The 21,023-nt window shown below is 42.3% G+C and overlaps 1 protein-coding gene across 2 annotated transcripts in view; it reads left to right on the top strand.

The window, feature by feature from the left end:
- LOC308591275 (discoidin, CUB and LCCL domain-containing protein 1-like) overlaps positions 1-21,023 on the top strand; it is a 49,512-nt gene that overhangs the window by 12,346 nt on the left and 16,143 nt on the right. The window lies entirely within an intron of this gene.

Here is a 21,023-nt window from a genome sequence, read left to right as displayed (position 1 = left end):
GGGGGGTAAACTTAATGAACTGGCGCGCGCACACACACACACACCTGCGTTCCCCCCCCCCGCCCGGCATCGGAGCTTCGTTCCGATGCCGCGCGCCGGGAGGAGGCGTTCCCCCCCCCCGCCCGGCATCGGAGCTTCGTTCCGATGCCGCGTGCCGGGAGGAGGCGTTCCCCCCCCGCCCGGCATCGGAGCTTCGTTCCGATGCCGCGCGGCGGGAGGAGGCGTTCCCCCCCGCCGCCCGGCATTGGAGCTTCGTTCCGATGCCGCGCGGCGGGAGGAGGTACGAGGACAGTGGGGAAGACGCGCTGCGCTTCCCCGCTGTCCCGGAGATTTCCCTATGGGCTGTCGTCTTGCGAGGCAAGCCCATAGGGAAATTCGTTTTGCGAAGCGCCTCCAAAACGGAAAACCCTTTCGTCTAGCGGGTTTTCCGTCTTGCGAGGCGTTCGTCTTGCAGGGTACCACTGTATGTGTCTTATTTCTCAGTTCAGTCTCACTACAATGTCAATCAAATGCTAGCATAGATAGCGAACCTTTACTGTATTTTTGAACATATGTTTTATATCTATCCCACTTTTCCATAAATTTTTGTTTTGAATTGTCTCTCAGGGTATTTGCTAACTGCGCCATTTCAACAAATTCTTGTAGCTTGTAATGCTAGTCTGTTATTGTCGGGGCCTCTTGTTCCTTCCACCCCTTTGCCAACCAAGTCCGAGCTGTGGCTGTTGCATATGAGAATACCTCCCTAAAAAGCATTGTTGGCAGGGACATCCCGAAGGCCTTTAGGGCCCCCCATCCTATCACTTGATCCTGTTCTGGTCTAGGACATTACACTGAATGAACACACAGACACTCCTTTTCAGGCTATAGGTGCCTCCATACAGACATTTAATGTGGACTTAGTGCTGCTCGTCCCTGCACTTTTTTATAGTTTAAAAACTGTGGGATGTGATACATAAGTAGCAGTCAAGTACAACATTCCTTGTTTTCCTAGAGTGGACATGCAGGGGAATGTTTGGTCCAGCCAGTCAAAAACTTCCTGTTTCCTCCTGGCTGGGACATAGTTGCTTTGCATGTGACTAGAGGTGGGCGTGACCTTACCTGCCCAGGTAACAAAAGGACAAGGCACACAGCACAGACCCTCTCTTTGACTTCCTCCGTCGTTGGAGCAGCAGCTTTTAGCTAGAATTGCTCTGTTGGCTCTCAGCCAACAGAGGACACTGAGACTATCTCCATATGGGATAGATCCACATGTATGTAATTTGTAACTAAGTCTGCCTTCAGGGATCCAACTGTGAAATGATGATGTGAGTAAACTTCTTTTATATACTTTACACAAGATTGTGGCGTGTTTATTCTTTTAAGAGGGATATAAGGAAACTTACCAGGAAACTAATATTGAGAGGCTTAAACAAGCCTGCAACCAGCTATCTGCTGTGCTTTTAAAAGGGGAATATAAAACTCTGCTAAGTTATAGAACTTGTTATAAAGTTATATAAGTTATAAGTTATAAACAATATATCCTCTCCTGCCTCCCTGAACATTCCCACAAAAAAACCGAAATGGAGGAGAGACCATCACCTTCCACTGTCAAGCAGCTCTTAATGTCAGAAAGTTATTCCTAATATTTAGTCAGACTCTTCTTTCTTGTAACTTGAATCCATTGGTTTGGGTTCTGTCCTCCAGAGCAGGAGAAACCAAGCTTGCTTGCTCCATCTTCCATGTGACAGCCCTTTCAGTTATTGAAGTTAGCTACCCTATCATCTCTCAAGTATTCTCTTCTCCAACTCCCTAAACTGTTCTTCATAAGGCTTGATCTCCAAACCTTTTATCATCTTGGCTGCCCTCCTCTGCACACCTTCCAGCTTGTCAACATCCTTCCTAAAATGTGATGCCCAGAACTGGGCAAACGACTCCAAGGGGAGCCCGACCAAGGAAGAATACAATGGTGTCTGCGTGAAGATACCATCTCATACTTCCCCACCCTACCCCATTTAATCCGGATTTACTGTTTCTGTGCTGTTTCTTTACTTATTGGATTTTCCACAGGAACATTAAATCCAGATTAAACGGAAAATAATATGGGGCGTCATTTTGATGAGGTTGATGTTGTGTGGATGCTGTGCAAAGCTTGCTTGGATTAATAAATAAATGTTCACTGTATTCCTTTCAATGGCTGCAGAAAACATTTTTGTTTAGGCAAAGCCTATCCAGACAAGTGGAAGTTCCATGTGTTTCATTCCTTGTTAGTTAGCGCTGATTTCAGTTATCTTTTTAAATATTTTTAAAACCTGCTTCTAACGAACCTGTTTTTAATCAAGAATGTCAGCGTCTTATTTTATATTGTTGTAAGGTGTTTTTTTCATTATTTAATCAATTAAGGTTTTTTTCATTATTTAATCAATAAAACTAATTGGCAGAAGGTTTTTCTTCTTTATACAATCAAGTGGTATATACATTTTGTTAAATAAACAAAAAATGAGCAGCACTGACCCTACAATAAATTGTTGTGTGCCCATGGAATTTGGATTCCTGCAAGGAATTTATTTTCTTTTTAAAATTTTCATTTATATAAATTACAACAATTATTCAACCATAGTCTTAACATGTTCGATTTTGACTCCCTTCCCCCTCTTTCAGTGGTTCCTTACATTTATTTTCGTCCTTTTCTGTACTCCAAATTGCTTTAGCTTATTCTTTTAATCATCTATTCTCATATCTCATATATATTTTTAAATCTGCAGGTTTTTTCCAGAATCTTGCCAATGTCTTGATCTGTTTACAGTTTGTTTGTAAATACTCAATAAACCACTTCCATTCCTTTCTAAAAAGTTTGTTGTCTTGATTTCTTATTTTTCCGATAAGTTTCGCCATTTCTGCATACTCCATTAGTTTCTGTATCCATTTTTCTTTTGTCGGGACCTCTTTATCCTTCCACTTTTGGTTGAATAAGATTCTTGCAGCTGTAGTTGCATATATATATAAATTTCTATGCTGTTTGGATAGGTCTAATCTTATAATTCCCAGCAGAAAAGCTGGGGGTTTTTACGGATGTTATCTTAAACATCTTTTTCAATTTATTTTATATCATTTCCCAGTAAACTTTAACCTTATTATACAAGACCACCACATGTGAAAAGGTGTCTTCTTTCTCTTTACATTTCCAACATTTATTTGACTTTGATTTATGCATTTTTGTCAATCTACTAGTTGTTAGGTACCATCTATATAGCATTTCCATATAATTTTCTCTTAAACCATAGCATGCTGTAAATTTTACATCCGTATTCTGTAATCGTTCCCATGCTTCTATTTATAATATTATGACCAATATCTATTGCCCAGTGTAGCATTGAAGATTCCACTTGTTCATCCTTTGTCTCCCATTCCAATAGCACCTTATACATTTTTTTTTTAAATTTTAAAACCTTTATTTTATTCCAACATCTAAAAACGCATGTACATCTTCGATAAAATAAAACAAAACAAAAAAAGAAAAAAAAGAATTATACAAAACCAAAATCAAATTCCAAACTGTTTAGATACCAAATAATTGTACAAATCTGTTACGTTATTTGACTTCCCACCACCACAACGTGAGCTATATCTCAACAATATGTACAGCAGAGTCTTTTGCTAACCGTCATGTTCTACCTCGCGGTTTTTATATTATACCTACTGAGAGTTTGATGTTCCCTAATGTCGTCTCCATGTATAAAAGAAATTTATTCCAATCATTAATAAATTTGGTGTTTTTCTGATGCCTGATCTTCTGTGTCATCATTGCTAAGTCAATATATTCAATTAACTTGGTTTGCCATTCCCTAATTGTTGGGATGTTGGGTATTTTCCAGTTCTGCGCTAACAGTATCCTAGCGGCTACTGTTGCATACTGAAATAGAGTTTGGTCGTCTTTCTTGATCTCGTTCCCCACCATTCCCAAAAGGAATGCCTCAGGTTTTTTAGGGAAGGTGTACTTTAGAATCTTTTTTAGTTCATCATAAACGGAGCCCCAGAACTTCTTTACTTCGTCGCAGGACCACCACATATGGAGAAAATCTCCCTCTTTCTTTTTGCATTTCCAACAGGTCTTATCCCCGGTTTTATACATTTTAGCTAATTTTGTTGGGGTGATGTACCAGCGGTACATCATCTTTTCCATGTTTTCTCGGAGTCCGACACACGCTGAAAATTTCATATCCTTATTCCATAGTTTTTTCCATCTTTCATAATCTAGGGGGTATCCTAAGTCTATGGCCCACTTGATCATGACCTCTTTGACCTCCTCATCCATGGTGTCCCAGTCTAGTAGTTGGTTGTACATTTTGGTTAAGAGTTTAGACTTCCCTTCTATTATTTCTAGCTGGAACTTAGACTTGTTCTTACTCATTCCGGCTTTTTTTATGTTCATTCCATAAGGAATTAATTTGGTGGAATTGTATCCACCCTGTTAGTTTATCTTTTAGCTCTTCGTAGGGTCTGATTTCCCATCCTTTATCGGATCTTCTCAGAAGATCGGCATATGTCCACCTTTTACCTTCCATGTTTAATCTCTTGATTGCTAGGATGTCATTGGGTGACAGCCACCATGGGGTGTCTTTTTCTACCAGTCTCTTACATCTATTCCAGACCTCCAACAACGCCCCTCTTATGATGTGGTTGGAGAATCCTTTGTGCACTCTCCCTTTATCATGCCATAGGTATGCATGCCACCCAAACCTAGCATCGAAGCCCTCCAAGTCCAATAGGTCGGTATTGTCCAAAACTATCCATTCCTTAACCCAGCAGAGGCACGAGGCCTCGTAATATAGTTGCAGATTCGGGACCGCGAACCCACCTCTGTCTCTTCTATCAGTGAGCAACTTGTATTTAATTCTGGCCCTTTTGCCCTGCCAGATGAATCTGGATAGGGTCCTCTGCCAGTCCTTGAACATTGTTGTGCCCCTGACTACTGGAATGTTTTGGAATAAGAATATCATTTTTGGGAGGATAGTCATTTTGATGGCAGCCATTCTCCCCTCCCATGAGAGGTGCAGTCTGCTCCAGCTGTCTTGATCTTTTTTGCACTCTCTCCAAGTTCTGTTATAATTATCTTCCACCAAGTTTATATTTTTTGTGGATACCCAGATACCCAAATATTTGACCTTTTTCGATATCTTTATCCCGGATTCCAGCTCGATTTTATTTTTTGATTGTTCATCTACGTTCTTTATCAACATCTTTGTTTTAATTTTATTTAGTTTGAACCCGGATAACCTTCCAAATTCCTCCAATAAGTCTATAACTGTATTTATCCTTTTTAAAGGTTCTTCTATTGATATTACTAGGTCGTCGGCGTAAGCCTTTACTTTATATTCTTTTTTACCTATCTTAATCCCTCTTATTTCCGATGTTTCTCTAATCTTGTTCATTATAACTTTCAGGACCATGATAAATAACAGGGGTGATAATGGGCACCCCTGCCTTGTACCTTTTGTGATCGTGAATGAGTTTGTCAGGTTGCTGTTGATAATTAATTTCGCTCTTTGGTTTGAGTAAATCGCCCTGATGCCTTCTAAGAATGGCCCTCTTATTCCTACCCTCTCCATACATTTTATGAGGAAGTACCAAGATACATTATCGAAAGCCTTTTCGGCATCTATAATATTTTAGATATCACTTTAACATTACAATTTAACAGGTCTCTTTCTAATTGTGATAGTTGTTCCCCCAAACCCCCACGTCATATCCTTTTAAAACATTTCATTCAAATGATAATAATATAACCATGATGTTAACATTCCTGGTAAATCCTTAAACTCTTTTAGTTTAAAGTCTCCACCCTCCTCTCTTAGCAAATTTCTATAAGTTGCCAAGCTTTCCGTCATATTTTTCTTTTTCACTGCTATGGCTTCCAAATGTAAAAGCCAAAGTGGTGTTTTAATTTCCAATTAATTTTTATATTTGTCCCATATTCTATACAATTTTTTCCTAATTATATGGTTTGCAAAACTTTTACGTACTTTCACCTTTTCATACCACATATAAGTGTGCCAACCAAAAATATTATCATGACCTTCCAAATCTAAAATATGCTGATTCTTCAATAGCAACCATTCCTTTAACCAGCACAGACAAGATGCTTCATAATATAATCTCATATCCAGCAGGGAGAAACCTCTTCTCTCTTTTGTGTGTATCAGTATTTTATATTTCATTCTCGGTTTTGCCATTTGTTGAAGCAGTCTGTCTAGCCGATCACGGGTATTGATTGAAACAAAAATAACATTCTTGGTAATACATTCGTCTTTATGGTCAACACTCTGCCCAGCAACGAGAGTTTAATTCTACCCCATATTTGCAAATTTCTTTTAATATCCTTCCAGGTTCTCCGATAGTTATCTTTATACAGATTTATATTCTTTGCTGTTAATCATACACCTTCTTTTCAATCTTTAGACCTGATATGTTTTGTAATTCATTTTTACTCTCATCATTCATTTTTTAAACCAAGAGCTTGGTTTTATTTTTAATAATTTTAAGACCTGGTATTTCTCAAAGAAAATTTATCACTTCCAATGCTTTCAGAATTGACTCTATTGGTTCCTCTACAGATATCACCACGTCATCTGCAAAAGCTTTTAATTTGTATTGTCTCTGTCCCACTCTTATTCCTTTAATTTCTTGATTACATCTTAATCTTTGCACCAAAACTTCTAAAACTCATGTGAACAATAAAAGTGACAGTGGACAACCCTGTCTAGTTTAGTTAACTTACAATTCTCAGTTAATACGTTATTTACTATTAATTTTGCTGATTGTTTTGTATATATTGCCTTAACTTCTTGTATAAAAGTGTCTCCACGGTTCATATATTCCAAAATTTTAAACATAAAGTCCCAGGAGACATTATCAAATGCTTTCTCTGCTTCTAAAAACATCAAGGCTGCTTGTTTTTCATTTCTCACTTCTAAATATTCTATTACATCAATTATATTTCTGATATTATCTTTCATTTGTCTTCCTGGCAAGAATCCGGCCTGATCTTGATGTATTACCTCTTTTAATACAGCTTTCAACCTGTTGGCTAATATATCTGCAAAAAGTTTATAATCATTATTCAACAAATGTATAGGTCAATAGTTTTTAACCAGCTCTGGATCTCTATCTTGATTAGGGATCAAAGTTATATAAGCACTCTTCCAGGATTCTGGCAGCTTCCCTGTATTTGAGGTCATATTCATAATGTCCTTTAAATGTTTTATTAGGTAATCTTGTAACTTGTTATAATATGCCTTTCCTAATTTTGCCTGTAAAAGTACTTGCTGCAATTCCATCATTGTCACTGGTCCATTCAAAGATGTCATTTTATCTTTTGATATCCTATTCCACTATCTTCTACATATTTACTAATTTTTTCTCAGTTACCCTATTTGGCTCGATATAGTTATTTATAAAAACTCACAAACTGGTCTCTTATTTCTTTAGGTTTTTCCACTACTCTTCTTTCTATACGTATTTTATTAATACAGGTTTTTTCTTGTTTTTTCTTTATTTGCCAAGCTAGTAGTTTCCCTGACTTGTTAGCCTGTTCAAATTGTTTCTGTTTTAATTACTTAATTTTCCATTCTATTTCCTGATTTATTATCATTGCATATTGCGTTTGCAATATCTTAATGTCCTGTTCCACTATCTCTTTTCGTGGGGAATTTATCAATTCTTTTTCTTTCTTTTTTATTCCTTGTAAAATTCCTTGTTTGTCTGCTCTTTTATCTTTCTTTGGTACACACTTTGCTATATAAAAAAGCTCCACCTCTAGGGATGGGTGAATCTTTCCATTTCAGTTTTTCTCTATTTCTCATTTCTTCAATCCTAAATTAGGTTTTCAAAACTTCAGTTTATGATTTTTTTTCTTTAAAAGGTTCTCATGAAAATTCACCAGTGTCTTCGTGCATATTTCTCATTGCATGTTCATGTTTCTTTGCAATTTTGCCTAAAATGCAAATTTTTTGCATGTTATTTCCATGAACAGATGAATTTTTACACACATGCATTGGCTGGAGAATTGCAATGCAAGATTCACAGAACTGCGCAAATTTCAAAGGATGGCTGTGTTATGATTCACACCACATTTGGGGAAATGGGAATTGGGTTGACTTTTCTTTAAATGCAAAGAATTCTCCGTCCCTACCAACCTTGCAATGATTATTCACTCATCAGCTATAGTGTTCTCATTTTATAGCAGGGGAAAAAACCAAAATAATTTTGACCTGATCTTGGTCCTACATTTCCTGGAATGAAAAAGGGTTGGAATTCCTCTTTGCCTGCTTCCAAACACAACAATGGTTGAGTTTCCTCTTCTCTGAACAGAATTTCATGTTCCAAAAGAAGGTGCTTTCTGCCTGACTGCATGAATACCACTGAAGGAGTCCTGTTGACCGAAAGACCCCAGTGAACAGATGCACAGAAAACTGCTGAAATGCCAGCTTCTGTCTGATAGTGTGAAGTATGTCAACTGAAGGGGAGGAAGCACCAGGCATGCAGGAAGTGGTAGGAGATAAGAGGCCTCAGCATTCGAGACATTCATGAGCAGAGTTGTGCAAAACTGCAACAGGAAAAGAAGGAGGATGCAAAACTGTAGCTCTGCATCCCTGATACAGACTGGTGGTCTGGATTGTTGGAAAACAGCTCCCTACATGGTTTTGCTTCCCTGCAACGTGAGTTGGGGTGAAGGTAATAGAGACGATCAACACGACTGTACGGAACAATCTCAAATTTGCAGAGGAAAAGATCTTTTTGAATGATATACCCAATACATGGAATCTAACAAAGGGACAATAGGAATGGATTCCTCACCCTTAAAAGGTACCCCTGCCCGTACGGGCCAGTCGTGTCCGACTCTAGGGTTGTGCGCCCATCTCACTTAAGAGGCCGGGGGCCAGCGCTGTTACTACGGCAAAAACACAGGTATTGATGAACTGGGGGGGGGGGGGAATGCAGCTGGATTGAACTGGATTGAAGATTTAACGTGTGACATTTTACTGTATTTTTGGTTTTTATGGAAGCCGCCCAGAGTGGCTGGGGAGGCCCAGCCAGATGGGCGGGGTATAAATAATAAATTATTATTATTATTATTATTATTATTATTATTATTATTAAGATATCTACAAACTCGCTACACATGAACAAGTTGGGTGCAAACGTAGACTTGCTGTGGACAAATTCAATGATATTTGGAATTCATTTTTATAAATATTGTATTAGGTTAAGGTCTGGTTAACTACAATAGCTTTTTGGTGTCTTATCTTGCTCTGTGCACTTGTAATTATGTACTTTTTATCTTTCAATAAAGAACACACACGAGTTTGGGTTTATAGTGAAAGCGCCTTTTTTGAGTTAACTGGAGCGTGGTGCCTTTGCTGGGATTCTCCCCCCGTCAGTCGGCCAGTTCCTACTCCTGGCAGCAGCACCCAGAGCAAATCCTCACTTCAAAGCAGAGGCTTCTCTGATCCAATTCAGCCTTCAGCAGAACTGGCTCCTGGCTGACTTTCGGGAAGTTCTCTGGAACAGACGTTCTGGGGCAGCATGACCTTGGAACAATGCGGTGTGCGCGCAGCGAGGAAGGGAGAGGGGTCTCTGGCTGTGTCTCTTGGTCGTCACTTTGTTCCAGTGTGCTGTGGGAAATGATGCAACTGGCAGGCTCCTCGGTGGTTGAGGCAAGTGGGGTGGAATGAAGGATTTCATGCCGCAGCCCTGTGGCAAAGAGGACTACAAAGGCCTGGAAGCAGATTCCTTTGGCCATATTTGCAGCCCATGCTTCTCATCTGAATGCTTTCAAAGCTGGCCAGCCACTAGTGTTTTGGGTTTTTTGCCAGAATCATTCTTTCTTAAAATAAAAAATAGTCCCATTATTATTTTATATACAACAGGGCAGCATAACTGAAGTTATCTGATGATCCTTTTTCTGTGGAGGCCAGAGTGATCACCAGCAGGTGGACAGTGGTGACTGGTGGCAGTTGGGGCAGTAGCTGGAGCCAGAGCCAAAGATAGGCAGAACCAACCAATTCTAGGTTTGCTCCCATCCTGCTCCCTGCTGAGTTCTAGAAGGGCAACGCTGAATGAAATGGAGCTGGCAATCACTCCCTCTGAAATGGTTATGTGTCTGGAGGTGGTTGGAGGATGGATGGTGACTAACAGATTGAGGTTGAATCCTGACAAGACAGAAGTACTGTTTTCGGGGGACAGGAGGTGGGCAGGTGTGGAGGACTCCCTGGTCCTGAATGGGGTAACTGTGCCCCTGAAGGACCAGGTGCGCAGCCTGGGAGACATTTTGGACTCACAGCTGTCCATGGAGGCACAGGTCCATTCTGTGTCCAGGGCAGCTGTTTACCAGCTCCATCTGGTACGCAAGCTGAGACCCTATCCGCTTGGACTACTGCAATGCGCTCTACGTGGGGCTACCTTTGAAGGTGACCCGGAAACTACAACTAATCCAGAATGCGGGAGCTAGACTGGTGACTGGGAGCGGCCGCCGAGACCACATAACACTGGTCTTGAAAGACCTACATTGGCTCCCAGTACGTTTCCGAGCACAATTCAAAGTGTTGGTGCTGACCTTTAAAGTCCTAAACAGCCTCGGTCCAGTATATCTGAAGGAGCGTCTCCACCCCCATCTTTCTACCCAGACAGTGAGGTCCAGTGCCGAGGGCCTTCTGGCGGTTCCCTCACTGCGAGAAGCCAAGTTACAGGGAACCAGGCAGAGGGCCTTCTCGGTAGTGGTGCCCTCCCTGTGTGGCGCCCTCCCACCAGATGTCAAAGAGAACAACAACTACCAGACTTGTAGAAGACATCTGAAGGCAGCCCTGTTTAGGGAAGCTTTTAATGTTTGATGTATTACTTTATTTTAATATTTTTTTGGAAGCTGCCCAGAGTGATGGGGGAAGCCCACCCAGATAGGCGGGGTATAAATAATATATTATTATTATTATTATTATTATTATTATTATTATTATTATTATTATTATTATGTTGGAAGGTAGGCAGGTGAGTCAGTGCACTAATGGACTAACCTCCATTGTCGGCAGGTAAGGCATGGCCCAGTGATGGGTGGACTAAACAGAGGGTTGAGAACCCCTCCCTCCCTCTTCCAATTACCCCTTCCCCACTTGGTAGTTTCCTTCCTTCCCACACAGATCAACTGAGGCCAAGGCCTAATGGAGGCTGCAAACTGTCCACCCCCAGTTTTTATTGCACCATCTGTGTCCCACAGTGCTTGTGAGTTGTTGGCATCCCTCTATCTTGGGAGACAATGGAAGACTGTGCCTTGGTGTAAAGTCAAACTGTTGGAGAGTTACAGTGCCTGGTATGACTGCAGACATATGAGGGAGACATGTTTTGTTGCATCTGGGGAAGATGAAGGCTGTTGCAGGTGTATCACTGCGTTTCTTCTTCCTGGGCTCCTCCCAGTGGTCATTCCTCCTCTGGTCACTGTTCTCGTCTGCAAGGGATTCCCACAGGGCAGGGGTGATGTACACATATTTCTCCATGCCCTAAGAATCCGCAATTTGAAAGAGCAGCAGTGAAGCAAACAAAGGGAAGGAGAGCCAGACTAAGGGGGGAAAGGAAGAGTGTTGATAAATGGCCTGTTGTGGTTGTCCCACACATCTCATCTGTTTTGGCTCTGAATCTGTTCCCTTTCCCCACCATTTCGTCTTCCTAGATGGATCAGTTTGGAGTTAGGAGCTGGGGTGAGGCGTGTTTAATGGCTGATCAGGATGGAGACACACATGACTATTTGTTTTAAAAGGGTGTGTGGGTGTCTAGCTGCAGGCAGGATGCAAAACACTTTTTTTTTTCTTCTGGCACACAGTGACTCCAGTGATGGCTCTATAATTCATGATTGCCCTATTGTCCCAGTCAGAGCTCTTTGCAGAATGGTGTTTGGGTAAGATGAGGATGTGGGAATCACTCACTCTGACTCAGCCATAGTTTTACGGCTGCTTAATCAGAGTGAAGCATCTACAGGAGACTTTGCCGCACAGAGGTTCAGGGTCTCGCCTCAAGGAGCTCCCCTCCCCGCCTGCCCTGCATGCCCTTACTAGCAAGAATTAGGTTGGTTTTCAGTTGATCTGTTTATTATAACTCTCCTTGCTTTGTTTGCAGAAAATGTGCAGGCAGATTAGACAGTATAAGCGAATCATTGAGCATTAAGAATGGACAGATCTGTCTCTTTTGGTGCTCTAGGTTTCTCATTTTTCCAATCTGAAATTCATTTCTCTGTATTTCTGCAGCACTTTGAAATTTTTTAAAGAAAGAAAAAATCCTCATGAAAATTTGTCAGCATTTTCATGCAAAGTCTCCTAATAAATGATTTTTAGATTTAGATATAACTGACCTTTATTTGCAAGCAATTTCTTATAATAAAGTGCTGATTTTTAATGCTATTTCCACTGTCTCCCCCAAACAGACACATTTTTATACATATTGCTTGATTGAAGAATTGCATTGCAAAATTCAGAGATGTGCAGATTTCAAAATATAGCTGTGCTTTGGTGCAGGGATTGGTTCAAGAAGTGTGAGTTAGATATTTTCTCATTAAAATGGAAACAAAATGAATTTTCTCTTCCATCCCCATTGAGCATTCATTCTGAATTGTTTGCTGGAAAGTTAGATGATTTTGCATCAAGCAATTTATATCCCACACTTCCCAATGATTTTGAGACGTTACAGTGTTGTGTGATTTGGAGTGGGTGCTTTTTCTTATCTGGTCACCTTTACTGAGTTCCTGGCATAGCGCTTTGAGACCGCAGATTCCCATCCGCCCTCCCACTCGCTGGCCTGCAATGGCACATACCAGAGCTGTCAGTAATGCTTGTGTAACATCTGGTGGGCCAGCAAAATGTGTCATATGCTCGCAAGCCAGCTATAAAGCAGGACTGAACAAAGAGTAGGAGAGAAACACAGCAAGAAATGTTCCCAAATGCATCCCACCCCCATCCTCCCGTTCTAGTCATCTACACCTCCTTTCCATATTCAAGTCTGTACTGGAAAGAAGCTCATCCATGCAAACATTAATGGTCCATCTAAGATGATTCACAGAGGACATGCAAGGCCATTCCAGCATGTGAATGCGAAGGCTTTCCCTAGAAGGCTCCTCTTTGCCTCATCTGCTCTCTTTCATTCTAGACTCTCAGGGATGGACTGGGCTTTGGAAGGTCATTTCCTCAGATTCAGGGGAAGGCATCCTGTTAGGGTTCTGGATCTGGTCCCATAGGCCCTGGTGGTCCAGGAGCTTCTTCTGGAGGGTCCTCTCATACATCCTAGTCGTCTCCTGATCTCTAGCAGTCATCTCGGAGCCCTGAATGTGGTCCAGTTCCTTAACTGGTGCCTCTGCAGCCTCCAGTTCTTGTGTCTGTGTTGCTGCTGGATTGAGGGCATATGAAAAGATATACAGGTAACTCCCATTTTAGGCATGGCCTACATTGGTGCAATCGTGTATACGTGTACAGCGCCGAACCTGAAAAGGACCTGGAAACGTCATCACTGAAACGTCACTAAAAGGGCGGACTGGAGGCCAGGGCGGGTGTTGGCAGGTTTCTTCAATGGGTTTCTGATTTCACACAAGCACGCAAGGATCTGGAACACAACCCACTCGCAAATGGGGTGTTTCCTGTACAGTGGTACCTCGGGTTAAGAACTTAATTCATTTTGGAGGTCCGTTCTTAACGTGAAACTGTTCTTAATCTGAGGCACCACTTTAGCTAATGGGGCCTCCCGCTGCTGTCGTGCCGCCACCACGTGATTTCTGTTCTCATCCTGAAGCAAAGTTCTTAACCCGAGGTACTATTTCTGGGTTAGCAGAGTCTGTAACCTGAAGCGTCTGTAACCCGAGGTACCACTGTATATATTTTCAGATGCCCTGAATCCAGCAGCACACACACACACACATACACACACAACTCAAATTCCCAATATAGGAAGAAGTAGAGCTTTAACTCTTTGCCCCCAGCTATGATCCCAATATAGATCTCTGCCCCCACCCAGCCAGTCGATTGACCTAAGGGGAATAAGTTCACATTACGGTGAATGGGATCCGCCCCCCCCCCCCAATTCAAATAACCAGCATGGAAAAATCTGAATCGAGGCACAAAGAGTTAAAGTTTTCAACAACACACACCAAGCTACAGTCCTAATCTGGATCAGGCCCTCCGCACTGGCAGATTGAGTCACCCTCTCCCCCGCCCCTCATTTAAGTTGCAGAGCTGGCTTGTCGTCTAGGTTGCCCATTCAATTCCATGGAAGATTAGAATGCGTGAACATGGGCCTGAGGCTTTCCTTGTTAAAGTGAAGTGGGAGCCATAAAACGAATAAGAGCAGAATGCATTGCAACAGGTCTTGGTGTTCCTGGCCTGCCTGCTGAAATGACAGCTGGGGCTTGCGGGAGGGGGAAGCTGTGTCGTGCAAATCTGCCCGTTATAAAACAGGGACTTATTGATCAGACCCTTCCTACAAAGTGCTGGGCAAAGGCTGGTAGTTTGTTAATCCAGGGTCTTAATGGGGAGAGGGAGATTGCAAATTAATTTGGATTACATGGCTGAGAGCATGAGGGGATTTGTTTTCTAAGTTGTTTGGAGCCGAAAGAGAAAAGGGGGGAATTTGGTGGCCATAGCTGGTAGCTAAATCTCTCTTCATTTGTTGGGCATCAGACATTTGGGTCGCATGTATGGCTGGGGGGGGGGGGAATGGAGATTTGTTTGCATTTAAAGGTGAGCTTCCCAGAGTCACACTTCCTGAAGCAGCACATGAACCGAAACACAGACATCCTTCTAAATCTGAAGGATGTTGCAGGGCCAAGTAAGGTGCACAGTAATGCATACACTGTCGGGATTCGCAGGATACTGGATAAGTCTGCAGGCTTCAACAGGATGATGCAATACTCTGCTGGGTCAGAGTGACTCAGCAGGAGTGTGATTAGTGTAATTGGCTATCACCTGTTTTAAAAAGGAAAGCCTGTTTAACAGGGGGTGGTGGTTGTGCTGTAGTGTGGTGGTGCTGTGGTGGGGAGTATTCGTTTGTAAGTACTCTGTATGGACTGTTTCTTTTGTAAATGCCTGTATATAACTCACATTAAAAAGGACTGCACTGAAAAACCTGGAACTCTTAGTGCTTTGCTGAAAACGCCGCGTGGAATACGCGACAGGGTTATGGGCCCAGCACGCTTCCGCTGCGCAAGAGTACAGGTGGCAGTTATCTAGCCGTGGGTGCTGGAGGTGAGCTGCAGGGATGGAGCAGTCCAGAACTGGCATGTTGCTGGAGAAGCTGACGGCCACGAACTACAGCACCTGGTCGGTCCGCATGCAACACTTCCTCAAGCGTGAGGGCCTGTGGAAAGTGGTGGAAGAGCCACCGCAGCCCCCTGAGGAGGATGAAAAGGATGAGAAAGCTTTGGCTACGATCATCCTTGGAGTGGACGACAGCCAGCTAGTCTACGTAGCTGATAAGGTGACGGCAAGTGAGGCGTGGAATGCGCTCAAGGCTGTCCATGTGCGAGAGACAGCTGGCTCACTGATAACACTGACCAGGAGACTGTACCGGTGTCGGAAGAAACCGGGGGACTCCCTAGTAAACCACCTAAAATTCCTAACAGGCTGTTTCCAGGAGCTAGCCTTAAGAGGGAGGCCTGTGGGGGAAGAGGACAAAGTCTTTATAGTCCTGAGTTCCCTTGATGACAGCTATGATATGCTGGTCAACTCCCTCGAGTCTGTAGAGACTGATAAGCTGACTCTGGAATATGTGACCGGACGGTTGTATGCAGAGGAGGACAGGCGTGCAGAGCGAAAGATGACCTCAGCCCAGCTGTTGGAGCATCCCAGAGGGAACAACAGCCGGGAAGAGCAGAGGTGTCGGGAGCCGGAGAAACAGCCAGGAGGAGCTGCTGCAGACCAGCCGGTGGTCAACAAAGTAAAAAGGTGTTTTTGCTGCAAGTCCTGTGGACATCTGCTGCGGGACTGCCCGAGAAAACAACAAAAACAGCAGAAGCACAGGAGGCAGCAGAGAGAGTCTACTGCTTGGGTGTCTGCAGATGGTCAAGAAAATGAGGAGCTGTGGGTTCTGGACAGTGGAGCTTCTCAAACCTTTTGTAAAAGAAAAGGATTGCTAATTGATGCTAGGGCTTCAAACAAAAAACATGTAAGTCTTGCTACGGGCCAGAAAGCTAATGTGGTTTGTGAGGGGGAGGTTGTGTTCCCACAGCTGGGACACACATTCAGGAATGTGTTGTGTGTGCCTAGTTTGCAAAACAATCTCCTGAGCATTCCTGATTTGGCAAAAGCAGGCTTTGAAGTAAATTTTGTGGGAGATCAGTGCCACATAAAGCAAAATGGGGCAGTGTTGGCAAATGCTAGCCTTAGAACTAATATGTATGTACTGCAGTGTGAATCTAAGGTTGCAAATGTGCAAAATGTCCCGACCCATGATATGTGTATTCATCTCCTGCACAGGCGTCTGGCTCATGCTAGCTATAAGGTGCTAAACAAAACATTGGAGTTGTGTGGAGGGATGAAAAACATAAAAAGTTGTGATAATTACTTAGACTGTAATATCTGCAAGGAGGTTAAAAGCAGGGCTTGCCCAGTAGCAAGAGCAAGCCAGAGAGAAACCAAAAAACCACTGGAGTTGATTCATGCTGATGTAACTGGTCCTTTTCCACCAAGTGTCTCCCACAACAAGTACTGTTTGATCCTAGTGGATGATTTTTCTAGATTTGGCTGGGTCTATCCATTAAAGCAAAAGTCTGATGTTGCCCAAACTTTGAAGTTCTGGGTAAGAAGGGTAGAAAGGCAACTTGGTGAAAAGGTGTCCTCTATTCAGTCAGACAGGGGAGGGGAGTTTATGGCAAGCTCCCTAAGAAACTGGTTGCGTTCCCAAGGGATTAAACATAGGCTTACCAATGTGGCCACGCCTCAGGAGAACGGAGTAGCAGAGCGTAGGGGAGGTGTCTTGCAGACACAAATGAAAGCATTGTTAGCAGATGCAAATCTTCCAATTAAGTACTGGGCTGAAAGTATTAAGACCGCAAATTATATTGGGAATCGCTTGTGGTCAAGGGTACTAGATGACATACCCTATAAAATTCTCTATAACAAAAGTCCCAGTTTGCAACATTTAAGAATCTTTGGGACAAAGGCATGGGTTGACATACCTGTGAAAAACCGAAGAAAAGGTGGGAAAAGGGCACAGCAGTTGCTATTTCTTGGGTATGAAAGTGGTACGAAAGCCTACAGGTTTGAAGATGATAGAAACCTTTTGAGTTATAGTCGATCAGCCAGCTTTAATGAGCAAAGAAATTGGCCCAAGATACATGCAAACCTGCTGCCAGAAAAAGTTTTACTGCCGAGCATACCTGATAAGGCAGTTGAAACAAAGCTAAGAATTGGCAGCTCTCCCAGAGAAACTGAAAGGGAGGAAGTAAAGGTTGAGCATTTTTCTCCAACTGCTAGCATGGAGCAGGGGAGAGAAGAAAGTGCAACAGGGACAGGAGGAGGTAAATCTCCAGAGTCAATCCACCCCAAAAGCAGTCCTGAAAGTAGCCCAGGGGGTGAGATTAATGAACCAAGGAGGTCTGCAAGAAGTAATAAAGGTCAACCTCCAGATCGTTATGGGTTCCCAGCCACCATAAACCAGGTTTGTGTAACTGAGCCAGAAAACTTTGAAGAAGTGCAAGAGTTACCTACTCTAGAGAAAGAGGCGTGGTTAAAGGCAATGCAGGCAGAGTATAACTCTCTGCTAAACAACAATGTGTTTGTACCTACAGAATTGCCTGAAGGTAAAAAGCCCATAAGCTGTAAGTGGGTTTTTAAAGTGAAAAAGCTGGCTGATGGTAGTTGTCAGAGAAAAGCCAGGTTGGTTGCACGGGGCTTTACACAGAGGAAAATGATACATTATGATGAAGTGTTTGCCCCAACAGCAAAGGCTGAAACAGTAAAATCAGTTTTAGCAATGGCAAGTCTGAGAGGGTTAAAAGTTAATCATTTTGATGTTGCCTCAGCATATTTAAATGCTCCTATTGACGCCGAGGTATATTTACAGCAAATACCAGGTTATGAGCTAGAAAAAGACAGCATGGTGTTAAAACTGCAAAGGGCACTATACGGTTTACACCAAAGTGCACGTCTATGGCATGAATGCATAGACACAACTTTGAAAAAGATGGGATTCAAACAAAGCCTGGCTGATTCCTGTTTATATTCAGCAATGGTGCAAGGAAGTGTTTGTTATTTACTTTTGTATGTTGATGATATCTGTCTAATAACAACTGCAGAAAAGCAAGTGTCTTGGTTTATAAACAGCCTAGGTAACAAATACAAACTGAAGTATTTGGGAAAGATTCAGAATTACTTAGGAGTAGAGGTTCAGAGAAATGAAGAGGGTGTTTACTCTCTGAGTCAGAAGGAAAAAATTGAAAAGTTACTGAAGACCTATGGAATGGAGAGGGCAAATGAGGTTGACACTCCCATAACTACCCAGTACAAAAATGAACCAGAAGGGCAAAAATGTGAGAATGCAACAGCGTTTCATTCTCTGTTGGGTTCTCTGTTATATTTAAGTTGTTGGACAAGACCCGACATAACATTGGCAGTGCACATGTTAAGCCAAAGAAGTGCAGACCCGGCTCAGAGAGATTGGGTAGCACTTAAAAGAATCCTAAGGTATCTGAAAGGCACAAAAGATTACAAACTGGTGCTGGATACAGGACATGATCAGCAAGTGTATGCATACGCTGATGCCAGCTGGGGGGACAGAGAAAATGGAAAGTCTACCACTGGCTATGCCATATATATTGGAAATGCCTTGGTTCAGTGGAAATCCCAGAAACAAACATTTGTTGCCACAAGTACTTGTGAAGCAGAGTACTCAGCCATAAGCGAATGTGTATCACAAATAGAGTGGTTTGCTTGCCTAACAAAAGAGCTTGGAATACCTTCTGAAATGCCAATCACTGTACTAAGTGACAACATGGCTGCACAACAGCTTGCCAACCAACAGAACTTTAAGAGCAAGAGTAAACATATTGCGATAAGATACGGAAATGTGAAAAATGCTTTGGAAAGAAATGTGTTAAAGGTACAGCACTGTAACACAAAATGTAATGTGGCAGATTTGTATACAAAATGTTTGGATGCTCCTAAATTTCGAGACTTAAGAGAATTATTGGGTCTCAAGCCTTTGACTTAAGGAGGAGTGTCGGGATTCGCAGGATACTGGATAAGTCTGCAGGCTTCAACAGGATGATGCAATACTCTGCTGGGTCAGAGTGACTCAGCAGGAGTGTGATTAGTGTAATTGGCTATCACCTGTTTTAAAAAGGAAAGCCTGTTTAACAGGGGGTGGTGGTTGTGCTGTAGTGTGGTGGTGCTGTGGTGGGGAGTATTCGTTTGTAAGTACTCTGTATGGACTGTTTCTTTTGTAAATGCCTGTATATAACTCACATTAAAAAGGACTGCACTGAAAAACCTGGAACTCTTAGTGCTTTGCTGAAAACGCCGCGTGGAATACGCGACATACACTGGAGTAAAGTGTGCATTAAAATGCATACATCAGTGAAAATAACATGCAAAGGTGTGTTGTATTAGAGAAAAGTGCTTACAAAATGCACATATTAGGCAAAACGGCCTACGAAAATATCTGGAGAAATTGGCTGGTGAATTTTCATGACCACCTAAAAATAATAATAGAATTGCAAACTGATGTGGAAATGTGGAAAACTGAGAAACAGAGAAGAACTGAAATTGCCAGATTTACCTGTCCCCAGCCGCAGGAGACCGAAAGAGAGGGTTTTGTCCTCTGTGGATGCAGAAACTGTGGCCCTCCAGATGTTGCTGGACTCCAACTGCCGCCAGCCTGGGTCCCTTCCAGACTGGTAGAGGGTTGGTTTTGCTTTTGCATATTCTGTAACATGTCAACAATTCCGTTATAGTGCATTTAGTGGTGGATTTATACTGGACCATCCATCATTCCGCTTTATTAGTCGATCTGCGAGGCTTACCCAACTGAAGCTTGGATTATTGCCATCTGGAGCAGCACTTTTGCACTTTGCGTAACAAAGGAGGGAAGAAGAAACTGGAACATTGACAATACTGTATAAAAAGTTTCAGGATTTCAACAGAGCCATTGGCTACGCTTGCTGAGGCTGATAGGAATTGCTGGTCAGCAACATCTGGAGGGCCAAAGGTTCCCTTCACCTGGTTTAATCAATAAAGCAATACCTATTTTTGCAAAGTGGTATATTTTCCCCCAAAAGTTGTCTACCTTGTTGTTTCTTATGATGTGCAACTGCTTGATATGGTTTCCTCCCCCTTCATTATAGCCAATGTCCATTCTTGATATTGCAGTGGTACCTTGGTTCTCAAACTTAATCCATGCTGGAAGTCAGTTCCAAAACGAAAGCGTTCTAAAACCAAGGCACGCTTTCCCATAGAAAGTAATGCAAAACAGATTAATCCACTCCAGACTTTTAAAAACAACCCCTAAAGCAACAATTTAACATGACTTTTACTATATAACGAGACCATTGATCCATAAAATGAAAGCAATAATCAATGTACTGTACTATAAAATAAATAAGACAGTATTGTAGATGATAAAAATAAAAAGGAATATTTTTTTCTTACATGCACTGATGATAGTCATTGTTTGGATGGGGGGCTTTTATCCATTTCTGCAGTCACACAGTCAGTCAGTAGCTGAACTGGGTTCCACACAGTCACAAAAACAAATTAACCGAAAAAGCCTCAAAAACAAAAACGCAAAATAAAGAGCAAAAACAAAAGCGCCAAACTTAATCCATTCTGGAAGTCTGTTTGACTTCCGAAATGTTCAAAAACCAAGGCGCAGCTTCTGATTGGTGCAGGCGCCCCGGGAACAATAACCAACAGCCACATCAGTCATTTGGCTTCCGAAAAACGTTTAATAACCGGAACAATTAACTTCCGAGTTTTCGTTGTTTGGGAACCAAGGTACCACTGTACTGTTCTTCAAAATAGTCCAGT

Source organism: Podarcis bocagei (assembly GCF_964188305.1).
Source record: "Podarcis bocagei genome assembly, chromosome: 7".
Taxonomy (NCBI): domain Eukaryota; kingdom Metazoa; phylum Chordata; class Lepidosauria; order Squamata; family Lacertidae; genus Podarcis; species Podarcis bocagei.
The sequence above is the reverse complement of the archived record's forward strand: the minus strand, read 5'-3'. Positions and strand labels throughout refer to the sequence as shown.